Source organism: Trachypithecus francoisi, unplaced genomic scaffold (assembly GCF_009764315.1).
Source record: "Trachypithecus francoisi isolate TF-2019V2 unplaced genomic scaffold, Tfra_2.0 Lachesis_group3, whole genome shotgun sequence".
NCBI classification, from domain to species: domain Eukaryota; kingdom Metazoa; phylum Chordata; class Mammalia; order Primates; family Cercopithecidae; genus Trachypithecus; species Trachypithecus francoisi.
Window position 1 is genome coordinate 148,075,575 of NW_022681468.1, and position 19,446 is coordinate 148,095,020.

General features: G+C 49.5%; 1 long non-coding RNA gene and 1 pseudogene across 2 annotated transcripts; one reads left to right on the plus strand and one right to left on the minus strand.

Annotated features, from left to right (window-relative positions):
• The first annotated feature begins 7,354 nt into the window (after positions 1-7,354).
• On the plus strand, positions 7,355-18,103 carry LOC117070816 (annotated as a pseudogene). Its single transcript, XR_004432066.1, has 20 exons — positions 7,355-7,518; positions 9,210-9,326; positions 9,908-9,967; positions 10,151-10,231; positions 11,089-11,127; positions 11,387-11,434; positions 11,523-11,607; positions 11,703-11,812; positions 12,874-12,960; positions 13,067-13,174; positions 13,370-13,457; positions 13,859-14,073; positions 14,341-14,409; positions 15,761-15,836; positions 16,266-16,324; positions 16,892-16,992; positions 17,075-17,174; position 17,217; positions 17,263-17,418; positions 17,504-18,103. The product of XR_004432066.1 is annotated as a golgin subfamily A member 8S-like (transcript).
• Positions 10,954-17,674, minus strand: LOC117070818. Its single transcript, XR_004432067.1, has 3 exons — positions 17,526-17,674; positions 16,813-17,192; positions 10,954-11,380 (listed from the first exon to the last, which is right to left on the minus strand). It is a non-coding gene; the product is annotated as an uncharacterized LOC117070818 (long non-coding RNA).
• Positions 18,104-19,446: the final 1,343 nt, after the last annotated feature.

Below are 19,446 nucleotides of genomic sequence, written 5' to 3' on the forward strand. Positions count from 1 at the left end.
GGACACAGAGTACTTGCAGCTGTGTGTCCTAAGGGTCCCCAGCACCCCCTTGTTTGGCTCCATTGCTCTCCGGGATGTGTGGGATAGGCCCTGGGTGGATCCTGTTTGTGGCCGACTCAGTACAGTCTCCCTCATGCGTTGATTACCACAGTACATCTCCACCTACTCATTCTTCAGTCCTTAGGCTGGACTTTGGATTCTTTGAGAGCCACAGAATCAGTGTGGCAGTTACAATGAGACAGGTAAGGGATGACTGCTAGGGCATCAAAAGAGAGGATTCCTGTGTGAAAGCAGTTGAATTTGACCCAAGGCTTGAAGTGCATGTATGATCTCCAAGGGCAAGCTGTATCTCTTATTCCTGCCCAGTCCCTTGCTAGTTGTGACACTGCACAGTTGATGCTCTTAGCTTTACTTTCCTCATCTACAGAGACAAATACCTACCTATTAGGTCTGTGTTGAGAAGTAAATGAGGTGATCCATGTGAAAGCTCACTGCTATAGCATAATGGCCAACATGGAGCATGTGCTTAATAAACTCTAAATGTGACTTTCATCTGACAGTCTCTCTCAAGTCCTCCTCCTCCCTGAAGCCTCTCTGGATCCCTCAGAACTTTTTTTAGAGATCTTGCTCTGTCACCCAGGCTGGAGTGCAGTGGTGTGATCATAGCTCATGTAAACACCTGGGCTCAAGCCATTCTCCTGTCTCAGCCTTCCCAGTAGCTGGGATTACATGTGAGAGCCACTGTGCCCAGCTGGCTTTTCTTATCCTGGCCACTTGGGGGCCCCTAATGATGCAGTGTGGACATTTTACTTTGATAGAAACTGCAGGAAATAACCCAGGGATTTCTGAGCATGAAGATACAGAGGTGTCTTAGGGAACTCGTAGCTAGAGACATATGCACCAGCCTCTAGTCCTCAGAGTCATTGTGGCGGTTGCCATGAGACAGGTAACAACTGACTGCTAGGCCAGTGAGAGAGAGGATCTGTGTAAGAAAGCAATTGAATTTGACCTAAGACTTGAAGAGCGTGTAGTACCTCTAAGGGCAAAAAGAGAAGGTATTATGCAGTCCTCAAGAAAACCAAGAGCAGGGCTGAGCATGGTAGCTCACACCTGTAATTCCAGCACTTTAGGAGGCTGAGGTGGAAGGATCACTTGAGTCCAGGAGTTTGAGACCAGCCTGGCCAACATGGCAAAACCCTGTCTCTATTAGAAATACAAAAACTAGGCCGGGCGCGGTGGCTCAAGCCTGTAATCCCAGCACTTTGGGAGGCCGAGACGGGTGGATCACGAGGTCAGGAGATCGAGACCATCCTGGCTAACATGGTGAAACCCCGTCTCTACTAAAAAATACAAAAAAAAAAAAAAAAACTAGCCGGGCGAGGTGGCGGGCGCCTGTAGTCCCAGCTACTCGGGAGGCTGAGGCAGGAGAATGGCGTAAACCCAGGAGGCGGAGCTTGCAGTGAGCTGAGATCAGGCCACTGCACTCCAGCCTGGGTGACAGAGCGAGACTCCGTCTAAAAAAAAAAAAAAAGAAATACAAAAACTAGCCAAGTGTGGTGGTGCATGCCTGTGGTCCCAGGTACTCGAGAGGCTAAGGCAGGAGAATCGCTTGAACCTGGGAAGCAGAGGTTTCAGTGAACCAAGGTTGTGCCACTACACTCCAGTCTGGGAGACAGGGTGAGACTCTGCCTCAAAAAACGAAAGAAAGAAAGAATGAGAAAGAGAAAGAAAAAAAAGAAAAAAGAAGAAAAGGAAAAAGGAAAGAAAAACAGCAATGACCTGCAAACAGTGTGATTTGGGGGTAAAACACTGGAGTGCTAGGGAGTGGAGGGAATGAGGCAGGCTGTGGCCAGGTTGCAAATTTATTCAATGGGCCATGGGAATGTTTTGGTTGGAGTTGAGAGAGTATCTGATGTGAGTTCTGGAAAAATGGGTGGTGGCTTAGGTGGAGTTCCCCTCAGAGCAGATGAGACACGAGCAGAGGCAAAGGAGAAGCAGTGAGGACCCAAAGAGGAGAAAGAGCATAGGCTGGAGAGAACTTTCCGAGGAAGGCCCCCAGGACTTAGTGTCAAGTTAGATTTGAGAGGTGACAGAAGAGTGCAGGATGACTCCTGGGGAAACCTGGCAGATGGTGGCAGTGATGTAATGGTGGGGAGAAGGATTCGGGTGAAGAGGGGTGGAGGTCACTTGATTGAGCTCAGCCTGGACAGCCGCACATGAGACACCTGCAGGGCACTTCCTGGAGGAGCCCAGACCATGGGCAAACTCTTCCAAGACAGTCATTCACTCACTCACTCATAAACAGTTGTTAAACAATTGCACGAATGAGCTCTCTCATGTCTCAGTTTCTATATTTGTAAGGTGAGTATTGTGAGTATAATAGCATATTATGCAAATCACCCAAAGCTGTGCCTCAATACAAAATACTCTATACAAGTTAACTACCAGTAGTAATTGTTGACTTAGTTAAGACCAAGATTAAAAGGAATGGTTTAATTGACTTAATTAAAAATAAATTTTCGGCCGGGCGCGGTGGCTCAAGCCTGTAATCCCAGCACTTTGGGAGGCCGAGACGGGCGGATCACGAGGTCAGGAGATCGAGACCATCCTGGCTAACACGGTGAAACCCCGTCTCTACTAAAAAAAAATAAATAAAAAAATCTAGCCGGGCGAGGTGGCGGGCGCCTGTAGTCCCAGCTACTGCGGAGCCTGAGGCAGGAGAATGGCGTAAACCCGGGAGGCAGAGCTTGCAGTGAGCTGAGATCCGGCCACTACACTCCAGCCCGGGCGACAGAGCGAGACTCCATCTCAAAAAATAATAATAAAAATAAAAAAAATAAATTGTCTGGCTGGGTGCAGTGGCTCACACCTGTAATCCCAGCAGTTTGGGAGGCTGAGGCAGGAGGATCGCTTGAGTCAAGGAGTTCAAGACCAGCCTGGGCAACATAGTGAGAACTTGTCTCTATTAAAAAAAAAAAAAAAATTCAATTTGAAACAATTTAAAATTTACAGAAAAATTGAGAAGATAGTTCAGAGAGTTCCTGTATACCTCATGTGCAGTCTCCTTTATTATGAACATCTTACATTAGTATGGTGCCATCATTAAAATTAGTGAACCAATAATGGCATATTATTATTAACTGATGTTCATATTCTATTCAAATTTCCTTAGTGTTTTTTGTTTTTTTCTTTTTTTTAGACAGGGTCTCACTCTGTAGCCCAGGCTGTAGTGTACTGGCTCAGTCATGGCTCACTGCAGCCTTTTTTCTTTTTTATTTTTTTGTTTTTGTTTTTTTGAGACAGAGTCTTGCTCTGTCGCACAGCCTAGAGTGCAATAGTTTGATGTGGCTCACTGCAACTTCCGCCTCCTGGGTTCAAGTGATTCTCCTGCCTCAGCCGTCCGAGTAGCTGGGATTACAGACATACGCGACCATGCCTGACTAAGTTTTGTATTTTTAGTAGAGATGGGGTTTCACCATGTTGGCCAGTCTGGTCTTGAGCTCCTGACTTCAGGTGATCCACCCGGCCCGGCCTCCCAAAGTGTTGGGATTACAGGTGTGAGCTGTGAGCCACCAGGCCTGGCCTGACAGCCTTGACCTCCTGGACTCAAGCGATCCTCTTGCCTCAGCCCCCCAAGTAGCGTGGACTACAGGTGCACACCACCATACCCAGCTAATTTTTGTATTTTTTTTTTGTAGAGAGAGGGTTTTCCCATGTTGCCCAGGCTGGTCTTGAACTTCTGAGCTCAAGCTACCTGCCTGCTTTGGGCTCCCAAAGTGCTGGGATTACAGGTATGAGCCAACATGCCTGGCCCTTACTTTGAATGCCCTTTTTCTGGAACACGATCTCATCCAGCATTCCACACTGCATTCTCATCATACTATATGAAGGGTGCATATCAGCTTGACTTATCACTATTGATCTTACTCTTGATTACCTGGCTGAAGGAGTGTTCTTCAGGATTCTCAAATGTAGTTTTTTTCACCCTTTTTCTGTTTATTTATCAGTATAGAATTATGAACATTTTTTTCTTTTTTTCCCTTTTTTTTTTGGAGACTGAGTCTCACTCTGTTGGCCAGGCTGGAGTGCAGTGGTGCAATCTTGGCTCACCTCAACCTCCGCCTCCCAGGTTCAAGCAATTCTCATGTCTCAGCCTCCCGAATAGCTGGGACTACAGGTGTGTGCCACCACGCCCGACTAAGTTTTGTATTTTTAGTAGAGATAGGGTTTTACCCAACCAGGCTGGTCTCGAATTCCTGACCTCAGGTGATCCACCCGTCTTGGCCTCCCAAAGTGCTGGGATTACAGACATGAGCCACTGCCCCAGGTCTATTTTAATTTTTTTATTTTTAACTTCCAGAACCCACCAATACTACTTTCTATTATTGCTCAGATTGTTCCTGTTTTGGCCACTGAAGGCTCTTTCTTTTTTCTTTTCTTTTTTTTTTTTTTTTTTGAGACAGAGTCTGGCTCTGTCACCAGGCTGGAGTGCAGTGGCGCAATCTCGGCTCACTGCAACCTCCGCCTCCCTGGTTCAAGCGATTCTCCTGCCTGAGCCTCCTGAGTAGCTGGGACTACAGGTGCGTGCCACCGCGCCCAGCTAATTTTGTATTTTTAGTAGAGACAGGTTTCACCATGTTGGCCAGGATGGTCTCCATCTCCCGACCTCATGATCCTCCCGCCTCAGCCTCCCAAGGTGCTGGGATTACGGGCATCAGCCCCTGCACCCTGCTGGAAGCTCTTTCATTGATGCCTGTGTCCATTTGAAGTACAGCAGTTCCCCTTATTTGTAGTTTTGCTTTCCAGGCTTTCAGTTGCCTGCAGTCAATGGCAGTCTGAAAATAGGTGTGGATAATACAATAATATATTTTGAGAGAGAGAGACCACATTCACATAACTTTTATTTATTTATTTATTTATTTATTTATTTACTTTTGAGATGGAGTCTTGCTCTGTTGCCCAGGCTAGAGTACTATGGCATGTTCTCAGCTCACTGCAACCTCCACCTCCTGGGTTCAAGCAATTCTCCTGCCTCAGCCTCCCGAGTAGCTGGGACTACAGGCACCCACCACCATGCCTGGCTAATTTTAGTACTTTTAGTAGAGATGGAGTCTCACCGTGTTGGCCAGGCTGGTCTCCAACTCATGACCTCAGGTGATCTGGCCGCCTGAGCCTCCCAAAGTGTTGGGATTACAGGTGTGAGCTACCACACCCGGCCTCATAACTTTTATTTTTATTTTTATTTTTTATTTTTTGGGACGGAATTTCACTCCTGTTGCCTAGGCTGGAGTGCAATGGCACAATCTCTGCTCACCACAACCTCCGCCTCCCGGGTTCAAGTGATTCTTCTGCCTCAGCCTCCAGAGTAGCTGGGATTACAGGCATGCGCAACCCTGCCCAGCTAATTTTGTATTTTTAGTAGAGACGGGGTTTCTCCATGTTGGTCAGGCTGGTCTCAAACTCCCAACCTCGGGTGATCTGCCTGCCTCGGCCTCCCAAAGTGCTAGGATTACAGGCGTGAGCCAACTCATCCAGCCTACATAACTTTTATTTTTTAATTTTTTTTTTTGAGACGGAGTCTTGCTCTGTCGCCCAGGCTGGAGTGCAGTGGCCAGATCTCAGCTCACTGCAAGCTCCGCCTCCCGGGTTCACGCTATTCTCCTGCCTCAGCCTCCCGAGTAGCTGGGACTCCAGGCGCCCGCCACCTCGCCCGGCTAGTTTTTTTGTATTTTTAGTAGAGATGGGGTTTCACCGTGTTAGCCAGGATGGTCTCGATCTCCTGACCTCGTGATCCGCCCGTCTCGGCCTCCCAAAGTGCTGGGATTACAGGCTTGAGCCACCGCGCCCGGCCTAACATAACTTTTATTACAGTCTGTTGTTAAAATTGTCCTATATTATTATTGTTGTTAACCTCACAGTGGACCTAATTTATCAATTAAATTTTATCACAGGTTATGTACAGGGAAAAACAGTTGTCATGTCTCCTTGAACTGCTCTTGACTGGCAGTGTTTAAGTTTTTCAGATGTTCCTTGTTTTGATTACCTTGATAATTTTGAGTACTAGGCAAGTATTTTGTTGAATGCTGACTGTTGGAATTCATAATTCATCTAATTTTTTTTTCATGTTTAGACTAGGGCTATTTATGGGTTTGGGGAGATAAGGAACCATTATCAACACCTCTCTGTTATATCGAGGGTACACACTATCAACATGACTTATCACCATTGGTATTGATCACCTGACCAAGATAGTGCTTGTCAGGATTCTCCACTACAGAGTTACTCTTTTCCCTCCTCTCCATGCTGTACTGTTTGGAAGGAAGTCACTACACACCCTGCACTTAAGGGTGGGAGTTTTTGCTTCCTTGAGGGTGAAGTATCTGCATAAATCCTTTGGAATTCTGGCATTCTGGCCAGGCATGGTGATGCACGCCTGTAGTCCCAGCTACTCAGGAGGCTGAGCCTGAAGAATCGCTAAGCAGACGTTGGCGTGAGCTGAGATTGTGCCACTGCACTCCAGCCTGTGTGACAGAGTGAGCCTGCTGTCTCAAAAAAAAAAAAAAGACTTACTAAGAAAGAAAACCTAGCAGTCCTTTGCCCCATCCCCAGTTAAACTCCATCTGTTTTCATCGCTCAGAGCCCCAGTCATGCTGATCTAAGGATGTTTCCAAAATGCACCACACCCATTTGGACATTAGAGTATCTGGTGTTGAGGATTTGCTCCCTCTAGAATGGCTTCCCTTTCCCTGATACTCGTCCCCTTGCCAGGATCAGGCCCCTGCCTTCTCTAATTCTCACCAGACAGGAAAAAAAATCTTAACAATAACGTAGAAGAAGAGAAACGTTTTTCCAAAATAGAGAAATCATTGTGATTATTTTTTCTTTTTGGAATGTTGGATAATATAGTCTGCTTCATTAATCATCAAGCATGCTATGGATTTTCCATTTTTATAGGCTCTGTATCTCAGTTAAGGTAATACTGGTAATTTTTATACTGTATTTGAAGATGAAAAATATAGGCCAAAATCACAGATCTTGCATAGAAACTGGGTAATGAAGACAGCTCTGGAAGTAAACATAGACACACACACGGACACACATATATATAAAGTACACACACATATATTTTTTAAAGCTTTTAAAGCCCCTCCATTCTCCCAGAGTGGACAACCTCTCCCCTCTCTTAGAGTGGGTGGGGACAGCAGTTGCATGGGCAGCTTTCCTTGTGAGCCACAAGTCCCTCTGGACACACTGCTGTCTAGCCACGCCCCCATTCCCTTTCATCTTTCTAATTGACCAATGGGCTTGGAGCCTTAAGGCCACGCCCCTATTTGGCATTCTACTGCAACCCTGGTTACGCCTCCTCTGGCTCAGTCACACAGCTGCCTGGTAGGTGACTGGAGGTGTTGATCAGTGCTCGCTGGGATTTTGCTGATGTGGCCCCAACCCCGCCTCCCTCCCCACTCTGCAATGGCAGAAGAAACTCGACAGAGCATATTGGCTGAGGCCAAGAAAAAGGTAAAAACGTACCAGGTCATGGCCTCCCAACCCAGCCACAGATCCCCTCTGACAACAAGACCACTGCCAGAGTCCATACCACTCCTGAGGCACACCGGACTGGGCCTGCTAACCCTGGTGCCTCTGGGCTACCCCCATCAAAGTTTTGTCAGTCAGCCTCACCCCTTCAGCAAGCAGCCCAGTCCCTGCCCTTGCCAAGCACCCCAGGGTGACTTTGGGCGGGTGACTCCTGGGGCTTCCCGCTGCATTACTGGGCCCTCATCTCCTGTTTCCCCAAGCTTGACCTCCCTGGGCTCTTTTGGCTTGCACCTCTAGGGACCTTGGTCCCCCAGCCCCAGGCCCTGCCCTCCTGAGTCATGCCTGGGTGACTTTGGGCTGGTGACTCCTGTGGCTCCCTGCTGCACACTCTGCCCTCCCATCCTGTTGCCTCAAGGTCAACCTCCCTGGGCTCTTTGCAGTGGCGTCTCCAAGGACCTGGGTCCCAACCTTGTGTTTCCCTCCCCCATAGTGGAGTGGTGACTAGGACATTGCACTGATGTGGTCCCTCCCCCTCACCAGGAGGAGTGGAATGTAGTGATGTCACAGTCGGCCTAGGAACTGTCATTACTGGAAGACCGGCCTTTGATCTTATGACCCAGTCCCCTAAGCGTTCTCACCCCATTTCTGGTTCCTCTGGTCACAGCACAAATTTCCAGCTGAAAGGGGAATGGAGACTGTGGGACCTAGGAGCAAGAGGTTTCAGACTGCCTCGCTCCCTTAACATTGACATTGACAGGGGGAAAAGCCTACACTTCCCCCGTGAGCGCAAAACATTGACAGTATCTCTGGGTGACAATGAGAGAATTGGTTCGGTTTGGTTTTCTCCCAGGTTTCTACTTTCCAGAGAGAGATTTTAACATTTTGTTCTGAGTTCTCCACCTCATATTCTAATTCTCCATGGTTCTGGGCCAGACTGCCCTTCAGTCAGTGTTCTCTGAAGTGAGATTTGCTCATCTTCTGTGGAATAGATCTTGGGAAACTGAACTTGACAGCTTGAATCTTCCTCATATTATCTCAACCTGGTGTACCTTGAGTGCCACGGGACAAATATGGGACATCTTTCTGAAGCATCAGTTTCCCTTGATTCTCTTGAGATCAGGAGAAAAAACATTAATGTACTTAGGGATGACAGTCACAGGTTTCCAAGAGTATATCAGACTTCTCTCTGAAATGAGGCTTGGGTTGTCCTCTTTCTGATAAATTCCCAGATTTCACAGAAAGGCTGCCTTCTGCCATGAGGACACATTGATATAAAAGTTTAAGAGTTACTGGTGTACTTCTTCACACTAACAGACATGTGAGGATGTATGACTCTAAACCACACGGCACAGAGTTCCTGCCTACTTAATGTTTCCTTTTCTACCTCTGCCTCTGGTTTTGGTCCCAGGCAGCTGCTGATTCTTCTCAAAACCCCAGAGCTTGGAGTCAGAAGACTGATTTCAAAGTTCCAGTATCACCTTTTCCTTTCCTTTTTTTTTCTAGCCATGATATCAATCCCTCTCAGTCACTAAATGATGGTGACAACACCTTGTACAGTGGTTGGTGTCATTGAATCAGATGGTGTATAAGAGTATTTTGTAAAAGCTGTAAAGGAGGATGTGGCTATAGGGGCTCCTGGTTCTCACCAGGATTACTGCTCTTCTTTCCCACAGTTAAAAGAATATTGGCAGAGAAACAGCCCTGGTGCTCCAGCAGGAGTGAAGAACAGGAAAACAAATGGCCGTGTCCCTGAGACAGCCACTTCTGGTGGTTGCCACTCACCTGGGGATGTGAGTCTTGGCTGACCAGGCTCCTGGGGACAGGGGGCCCAAGGGGCAGTAGAGGGTAATTGTTAAGATTGTGGATGGACTGTTGGGTACTGGTTAAGAATTCTGGGTTTGAATCCTGCCTCTCCATCTGCTAGGGATATGATTTAGGGTGAGTTGCTTGAGCTCTTTGGGCCTCTCTTTGCACATCTGTATAATAGAGGTGGTATTACTGTTTGACTTCCATTTGTGAGGTTTAAATGAGATTTGTTATTGTTTTATGTGAATCCCTAGTACACGGCCTGCTGTAAACACCCAGGACACCAGGATGTGGTCATTGCTGTTTGATTTTCCTCATCCCCGGTCTCAAGGGGAAGCCAGGACAATGAGAACAGCCATTTGCCATCAGGAGTCACTGAAAGGGCCCCAGGGTCGGATGGTGGGGAGATAAGAACCATGAGAGAAGTTGGCATAAAGGAGTTATGGGACAAAGGTCCAAGACAGGCAGAAAAGAAAATGTTGCCAGTTGATGGGGAAGAAAGGAAGTCAGAGGGCTTAGACACTGAGGGACAGAACATCTCCATGTGCACTCTCATCTCTTGTAGTCAGCAACAGGTATCGACGGAGAGGGCCCTACGTCATCTGCACCCCTCAAGGATCTGGAGGTAAGAGGCTCTGGGCGGAGGTGCAGTGACCCTGCAGGCCAGCCCTCCACCCTCCTCCTACAGCGGGGACTGGGTGCCCCTGTGCCAGCTGAGACAGCCCACACACACCCCAGCCCTAATGATTGTTCTCCCTACCACTCCCCCAACTCCTCCTCCACCTCCTCTTCTCTACATGCACTTCAGAGCCTGTGCCAAGAACTACCAGCAGCCCTGGACTCGAGGTCCGTAAAAATCAATCAACTGAATAACATCATCAAATCTTTGGTAAGAATCCAGTGGGGTCCCTTGATTCCAGGCTGCCAATCCCAGGCTCCAGTTTCCCCTTGGGGCCCTGAAGAAAGGGACTGGGAGTCCCTGGTGCCAAGGCAAATAGGGAGCTGGGGCACCTGACCTCACTTGGAGGGACCCCAGAGCACACAGCGTGGCTCTTCTTTTGCTGCCCTCTTTGCCGACTCTCTCCTCTCCACACACCCCTGCTCTAGTCCTTGCTACACACGCCCTGGGGTTGTTGCCTCTCGGGGGGAGTGCGAGCCTGACTGGTTGGCAGGGGGCCCGTATTTCTGCCATGACTCAGTCCCTAATTTGCTCTTTGATTCTGGACAAGCCGCCTCTGCTTTTTGGACTCGTGTTTCCAGAGGAGGTAGTGAGTATCAAAGGTGTCTGTTAGCTCTGAGAGTCCAAGATTTAAAGGGCCCCTAGAATGGAAACCTCAGGGCCAAGAGCTGCTGTCTGTCCTTTTCCGTTAGCCTGTATCTGCTGTGAAGAACCGTTCCTGACCCGTTCGTGCGCAGTAAATGTTTATTGAATGAACGCACTTTTCTAAATCACAAGCGGGCAGAAGGGGTGGCCTTTCTCAAACTCCATCTCTAGAGGTTTATGTTCCTGTCCTCTCAAGAGATTCCACATTCAGACTTTGAGTTCTGTGGCTGTGGGCAAAAACCAACAGAGACCCAAATCCTATGTCCTTGGGAGCTTGAGGAGAGTTAACCAGTTCGTGTTCCCATTGGGTATGAGAACTTTGCCTTTAAAATCCATTCCTGGCCCCTGCCTACGGCTTCCTGGCCTGGGGAATAGAGTTGAGGGGGCCGCCCTCCGTCACCTTCATTTGACTCTCCCCACAGGAACAACAGAAGAAACAAGTGGAACATCAGCTGGAAGAAGTAATGTGATTTCTTTGTTTCCTTGCGATATGACTGCTGGGTTTGGGGGGCACTCAGACGTAGAGGCCCCAGTCTCGCCCACTCCCAACCTGGGGAAGAAGGCTCACCCCTTAGATTGCACCCCATCCCAACAGGGTCCCTGATAACCTGGTCTCATGGGTGGGCCTGTCCTGGGGCATTGATGACATTCTGGGGCATGTCTCTTGCTGTGCCATCTCTGTCTCCCTCTGGTAAGAGCTCTGTCTTCCTCTTCCTATAGGAAAAGAAGGCAAACAATGAGAAACAGAAAACTGAAAGGGAGCTAGAGGTGAGTGGAGGGTGTGAAGTTTTCTCCTGTCCTCCGGAGAATGTTTCTTTCCTTCTCTTCCAGCACTTGCTTGGCTTTTCTCCCAAAGGTTCAAATCCAGAGATTGAATAGACAGATAGAGAAACTAAATACGGACCTGTATCACACACAACGTTCTCTCAGATACTTTGAAGGTGGGAATCTGGGCACCCTGTTATCCTTCAACCTGGCACTTTGAAGGGTCTTTAGGGAGAGTCCTTTGGGCCCCATCTCAACTCTCTCATTACAGAAGAGTCCAAGGATCTGTCTGGCCGCCTGCAATATACAGTGCAGTGTATAGGAGAGTTAGAGCAGGCTCTCTCTGCTGTCCCCGCCACACAGGAGGAGAAGGAGATCAGTGTGAGTTCAACCATCTGCCCTGTCCCCTGGGAGCCCGGCTTCGCAGATGGAGGAGTGAGCCTAAAGGTCCCTTCTGCAGGATGGAGTGTCCTGCCCAGAAGGCAGCATGGCCATTTCTTGCTGCTTTTGTGTCTGGTTGTTAGAGGCAGCCTGGGGAGGAGTCAGCTGCTGTGGGTGAGTTGGGGGGTGCAGTGGGGAGCGAGCACTGGACGCAGAGCTTGCAGGCCAAGTGCCTGCCCTGCCCTTACCTGGCTGTGGTCTTGGCCAAGTCCTAGGTGGGGTATTGGGTACTTGTACTGTGAAGGTACAGAAGAGTACCTTTAGTATGTTACCATTTCTGTAGAGAGGAAACTGTGTGTGTGTGTGTGTATGTGTGTGTGTGTGTGTGTGTGTATGCGTGTGTGTACATACTATGATAATATACATAAAACATGTCTGCAAGGTTCATAATAAACTCAGGAGAGAGCAACAGGGTGGCTGGGAGATACTTCCCTTCTTTACCTTCTGAGTTTTGGACTATTCGAATGTATCATCCTTTCAGAAAGTAATCAAAAGATTAATTGTCCCCTTCCTATCTGTGCCCCCATCCCCAGCAAGAAAAATGGGCTTAGAGAATCGGATAGACCTGGGTGTTCAAATCCCAACTCTGCCTAAGTGATCTTAGGCAAGCATTTAACCTCAAATACTCCATGTTTTTTCATCTACACAATAGCGGTAATCATAGTAACTGTCTCCTATGGTGGTTGCGAGGATTAAATGGGATTGCTAGCATGGTACCTGCTGAAGCACTCCATAAAGGTTCAACAGTGGTAATAACAGTAATAACAATAGCAATATTATCTGATCTCTCTGGGCCTCTGTTAGCCAGCTGTAAATTCGATCTCTTTTCCTGGCCCTTCCAACTTTACTGAGTTCTTTTAAAAACCAGACCATGGGCTTGGAAATGCCTTGATCTTTACTGACCGAGTTGTATATTGAGCCCAGCCCTAGCCCTTTTAAGGGGCACTGTGTGGTATGGCCCGGGCTCACCAGATGGAAACTTCTCACTCTTCACCATCCAGTTCTCAAGCCGCAGTCAAGCACTTATTGAGTGGCAGTTAGAGCAGTCCATACAGGAGAAGACACGGCTGAAAAAACGCCTGACACGGGTGAGGTTTTGCAGAGGGAGAGATGTGGAAGGAAAATGATCCCAGTGGCCAGGAGCAGGTGAGGACCAGTGACAGCCCTTCCTAACTTCTGTGCCCATTCTTGCAGATGAGGGAGTCGCTTAAACAAGCCCAGCTAGAGAGAGATGAATATGCTCAACATCTAAAAGGAGAGAGGGCCTGGTGGCAGCAGAGGATGAGAAAAATGTGGCAGGAGGTGAGGTCTGACCATTCAGCTCTCCCATCTTAGATCGGTCACTGGATCTTTCTAAGTGTCTGTAACATGGGAATAGTACAGCCAGAGGTGGTCATGGGTCTGGGCTTTGTGGAGGTGGGGGCAGAGAGGGAGATGGCAGCCTGTCCAGCCACCAGCCCCTCTCTCCAGGGCCCTTTTCCCCTGTGCTTTGGGCAGGTTTGCACCTTGAAGAAAGAGAAGAAGGATGATGTGCATCGGGTGGAGGAGCTGAAGAGGAGCTTGTCCAAATTCAAAAACCAGATGGGTAAGATGTGGCTGGCGTGACCTGGGAGCAGGCCTGGCATCAGAGGGCTGTGGAGGGGGGGCTTAGAATACCCCACGGAGGTGAGTGGATGGAAGGGCTTTGAGGCAGAGGGAAAGAGGTCTGTGCCGGGAAATGGCAAATCTTGTCATCTCCGTGAGCCTCAGTGTCCCCATCAGCAAATGGGGCCCATTGTCAGTCACCCACAGTGCTCTCCATCTGAAAGTGGTTTGGAAGATTGGCTACCATCCGGGTGCGAGGAATCATTCGCAGTGAGGCCAAGTTTGGGGAGCCTGAGAGGAGCTGTGCACCAAGAGGAGGGTGTTTGTTGTTGTTGTTGTTTGTTTTGTTTTGTTTTTGTTTTTGAGAATCCAGAGGCCCTTATTGTCTGCTTCCTTTCTCAGCTGAACCCCTGTCCCCGGAGCCCCCAGCAGTGCCCCCTGAGGAGGAGCTGCAGCACCTGAGGAAGGAACTAGAGCGAGTGTCAGCAGAGCTCCAGGCCCAGGTGGAAAACCATCAGCACGTGAGTCTCCTGAACCAGGCACAAAAGGAGAGGCTTCGGGAGCAGGAGGAGAGACTTCAGCAGCTGGCCGAGCCACAGAGCGGCGTCGAGGAGCTGGTGCGTTGCCCCACCTGGGGAGCCTGCCCTCCTCCCTAGTCCTCCAGGCCTTTGTTTCCCAACTTGTAAAACGGGGCAGTGTAGCCCTCACGTGAAATATTACTTCTAAAGGCACCTGTGAGCCAGAGCCCTGCTCTGGTGGCTGTGGGAGAGAGGGGATGATTTTTCTAACCTGCCTACACCCTTCCTGGTGCCATGGGAGGCAGACACCAAGTTCTGGGGTCTCCAGCTGCAGTGGGTGGCTGCTGATTGCTTCTCTCTGTCCAGAACAACGAGAACAAGAGCGCACTGCAGGTGGAGCAGCAAGCACAGGAGCTACTGGAGAAGCTGGACGAGGTGAAGGAGACAGTAACCTCTGCCCCATCCAAGAAGGGCTGGGAGGCGGGCACCAGCCTCTGGGGAGGGGTGTGCCAGGCCAGAGGCAGCTGCAGCCTGGGGGCAGGTGACCCCAGCACCCTCCAGGGCAGTCTTGTGACTGCTTCTTCCTTCCTGCCTTCTGACTTTTAGAGGTCGGTACCCCTGGGCTGGGCTACTCTCAGGTCTGGAAATCGTCATCCCAGCTAGAGGCATGGAGCCCCCAGTCATAGGGGAAGACACAGTGCTATAAGAGGCTCCTTATGCCAGGCACGGTGGCTCACACCTATAATCCCAGCACTTTGGGAGGCTGAGGCAGGAGACTCACTTGAGGTCGGGAGTTTGAGATCAGCCTGGCCAACATGGTAACATCCCTACTAAAATTATGAAAACAAACAAACAAACAAAACGGGCATGGTGGTGCATGCCTGTAATCCCACCTACTCAGGAGGCTGAGGCACGAGAATCTCTTGAGCCCAGGAGGTGAAGGTTGCAGTGAGCTGAGATTGCACCGCTGCACTCTAGCCTGGGCCACAGAGTGACACTCTGTCTCAAAACAGAACAAAAAGGCTCCTTAGGTTACAACTGGATTCCAGCCTTGGTTTCACTGGTCACCATTCAAGTACTTTGCATCTCTAAGTTTCTGTTTCTTTAACTTTAAAAGGAAGTTAGCATTTTCCTTACAGAGCTGCTGAGGATTAAATGAGATAATACATGGAAAGCACTAGGCCTGTAGCACACTTAGCAGATGGCGGCTGGCTCCCACTGCTTTTCCAGCAGTCTGTGGCCTACAGTTTAAATGGTGAGAAGAGGGTATGAGATTTGAGCCTGGGGAAGGAGGCATGGTGTTCTAGGAAAGGGAGGCAGTCACTTAGGCCTGGAGTTAGGGGCGAGGGTCCTGGGCAGGCTCTGTCAGAGCCCCACAGTGCCCTCGCGACCCTATTAATGGGCCCAGAATCTGGAAGCCAGACACAAGGTGCTCTCATGCCCAGGGTCTTCCTGTAGGTGGAGCTGAAGAGGCAAGAGGCTCAGAGTCTGCAGCAGCAGCCAGACCATTACCTGGGTCACTTGCAGCAGTCCGTGGCCACCTATCAGCAGCAGGTGGCCGCCTATCAGTAGCTGACCTCTGAGAAGGAGGCGCTGCACAGGCAGTTACTGCAGCAGACCCAGCTAATGAACCAGCTGCAGCAGCAGGAATCTTGGGGCAAACCGGTGGCCGAGATGGCCCGCCAAAAGTTGCAGGAGACCTAGGGGAGGGAGCTGCTGAAGACGGAGCTGTGAGGGGGACGACCTGGCAAACTCCATGCCTTCTCACTCTTTCCTGGCCCCTTAGGAGTGCCTGGAAGCTGCCAGCCAGGAGAGCCAGCAGCTGAATGCCCCGTTGAACCACAAGGCTCTCTCTGGGGAAGGTACGGGAGACCGCTCAGAGGAAGAGGAGAGAGCCCCAGGAGGAAGGGGGGACTGTGAGCAGCACAGGATTGAGGAGTTGGAAGAGACCTTTAGAACAGCTGGTCATTATGCCGACTGGGTGCCTGCACTAAGTTCGGCATCAATATGGTGACCTCCTGGGAGCGGGGGGCCACCAAGTTGCCTAAGGATGGCTGAACTGGGCCAGGTCAGAAACGGTGCAGGTCAGAACTCCTGCACCGACCGGTAGTGGGACTGTGCCTGGGCGGTATAGCAAGACCTTGGTTCTTAAAAGAAAAATAAAGAACAGCAGCTCATTCCTCTCTGGGAAGGGCTGGCTCAGGGTTACATAGTGAGGGTGGGGGCAGAGTTGGGCCCACAGTACCTGCCTTGTTGGGTTGTCTGAGGAGCCCTCTGGCCACCCCCCACAGGAGATGGAGGAGGACATCTGGACAGTGAGGAGGAGGACCTGGAGAGCTGGGAGGCCATGGTGAGCCTGACTCCCCCTGCACCTATTTTGCCACCTTCCTCTCTGGTCCCTCGAAAACCCCTTTATGCTCTTACTTTCCCTGCCTTCTGATTTCTCTGCACCCTCACCCCTTCCGAGAGCCAGTGGTCAGACACCATTTCCCCTGTGAGCAACAGGTGCACTCTCTGAGGCCCCAAGGGAAGGGGCTGCGCTCCACCTCTCTGCCCCATTTGTTCTGTGTATGCCCCTATACGAATGCGCACGTCTTGCCCTCAGGTGGCATTTTTCAGCTCCACTGGAGCCAGTGCCCAGCAGGAGCAGGCACGGTTATGAGAGCGGGTGAAAGAGCAGAGGGTGTGCTGCCAGCGCCTGGCTCACTGGGTGGCCTCGGCCCAGAAGGAGCCAGAGGCAGCGATCCCAGCCCCAGGGACTGGGGGCGAGTCTGTGAGTGGGGAGACCCACCGGGCCCTGAGGAAGTCATAGGGAAGCTGGCCCATGCCAGGACTCACCTCCAGCTTCGCCATGACTTGAAAATGCTACCTGAGGGCAGGTTGCTGCCGAGATGTGACCCCATTATTTTGGCTCCAGAGTGGCATTATGGACCACCGGGAGAAGACGGCGGTCCTGAGTGAGCTGGTGAAGAAACAGGAACTTCGATTCATCCGTTACGGGAGGGAGAGATGCCATCAGTGAGTGGGAGGCCAGGACACGGCAGGGGGAGCTGCAGGGCCTTCGGAGGGGCCCCAGCGTCTGAGCCCTGTCCTCCCGCAGGAATGTTCGTCACCGCATAACAGAGGCAGGGGGCAGTGCCGAAGATGCAGCAGTGGGAGGAGGACATCATCAGGCTGGTCCGGCACAGGGAGGAGATAAGGTAGGGTGTGCAACATCTCTGTGGGGGGGGGGTGGGCGTGAGGGTGGGCGCCAGCAGCAGGGTGACACCTGAGCACCCCTCCCTCCAGGTGAAGCTGCTGGCGCTGCAGGAGATGCGGCTGTGGCTTGTGCTGACCGCAACAACAAGCACAGCAAATTCCTGGCCGCTGCCCAGAACCCTGCTCATGAGCCCAGTCCAGGAGCCCCACCCCGCCAGGAGCTTGGGGCTGCTGACCAGCATGGTGGTGAGTAGAGCCCTCATGCAGGCGGGCAGGCAGGAGCAGGGGGCGCTCCCACTGTGCTCAGATCCCCGCCTCCCTCTCTCCAAAGATCTTTGTGAGGTGAGCCTCACCGACAGCCCGAGCCTGCACAAGGAGAGTCCAAGGAGGGTTCTCCCAACGACGACCCTACTGTACAGCCCATCATGCAGGACCACCAGGAGCACCCAGGCTTGGGCAGCAACCGCTCTGTGCCATTCTTTGGCTGGGCTTGGCTGCGGAGAAGAAAGAGATAAACATCACCATCATCAAAGAGCTCGTCAAGAAATGTTTGAAAAAGAAACAAAGTTACGGGGTGAATCTACACAATCCATTTCCTTCATTTGAATGTTAGAGCCACTCATGATTATTTGTGCTTCTAATTTATAGTTTAAGTTTATTTGTAAAAATTTAAAAGAGAGTGGGTCTCTGTGGCCTTCACTGAGGTTCACTCTGGCATCCTTTAGCATTTTTCTTTTTTAGTTTCATAATTGTAGGCCATTAGCATGTATATCGAGTTTGCCCTTACGTGGTGGGAGTTCAAACACCCAAAGACCCACTGTTTGCACAAAACTGTTCTTACCGTTTGGAATAGGCTGCCATGCTTTTTTAATGTTATCACAGCATGCATATTCATGACAGAATTCAGATAAAATTTGCTTATGTTTTACTATTATTTGATCCAGTCTTAATCACCGTGAGCTCTTCATTAGCTCAATATGTGGTTTGCCCCTAAGTGTGCACTGTTGATTCCTTTGCAATATGCCACTGTGAGTACTGATATTTAGAGTTGTTTAAAGGCTGAGAACTGGAAACAGCCTTTCCCCCGTTTTTGTGTACTGGTGATGGGAGTAATAACGTTTTGGGGGAGCTTTTTAAATCTCACAGAAGAGGACAGTGGCCTGAGGTAATCTGTGTAAACAATTTGATATATATCCTTTCAAGTTCCTACTTGCTATGCATATATAGACATATACACAAGTATACGTTGACACGTTCCCCCTTCCCTGCTGTCGTGCTATTAGTCTTTGTTTTGTAGAAAGTGGACCAACTCTATGTTCTTTGCTGGCCTGCATTTCTCCTATTCAGTGATGTGTTACGAATATGTGTTTAAGTCAATTTATGCAACTCTTTAATACCATTTTAAAAGGTTATGATATACGATCATATGAAGGTATTGCAATTTATTCCAACAGTTCCCTTTTGCACGTTTAACAATTTCCATTGATTTGCCAGGGTGAACATTCTCATGTCACGGCTAAATCCTTTTGTATGGACATCCTTAATTATTCCCTTAAGTTAAACATTTAAATAAAGTTGCTAGATTAGTCTCATTTCTTAAAAAGTTCTTAATTGGTCGTTTATATGTAACATTGTAGTTTTATATGTACTTGCAAATAGCTATAGTTCCTGTTAAAAAAAAGTGATAAAATTAAACTTTAACATATGCCAAAAATATTTTGACTTAGCGCTTCATTAAGTGCATGATTACAGTCTCTATATCTTTTGATTTACCTTTCTATCTTTACAATTTTCTTTTTTTTTTTTTTTTTTTGAGACGGAGTCTCGCTCTGTCGCCCGGGCTGGAGTGCAGTGGCCGGATCTCAGCTCACTGCAAGCTCCACCTCCCGGGTTTTGAGCCATTCTCCTGCCTCAGCCTCCCGAGTAGCTGGGACTACAGGCGCCCGCCACCTCGCCCAGCTAGTTTTTTGTATTTTTTAGTAGAGACGGGGTTTCACCATGTTAGCCAGGATGGTCTCGATCTCCTGACCTCGTGATCCGCCCGTCTCGGCCCCAAAGTGCTGGGATTACAGGCTTGAGCCACCGTGCCCCGCCTCTATCTTTACAATTTTCAGCCGAGACACTTAGAGGTCACATAGTAAATTAAGGTTTTCTTTTTTTAATAATCTCCATCTTTCTAAATTTCGTGAGTCACAATAAGTTATTTTGGGGTTGTTGAAAGCTGTGGCTCTGTTCTAAATTTGAGCCCAGAAATCATGCCACTTACAAAATATG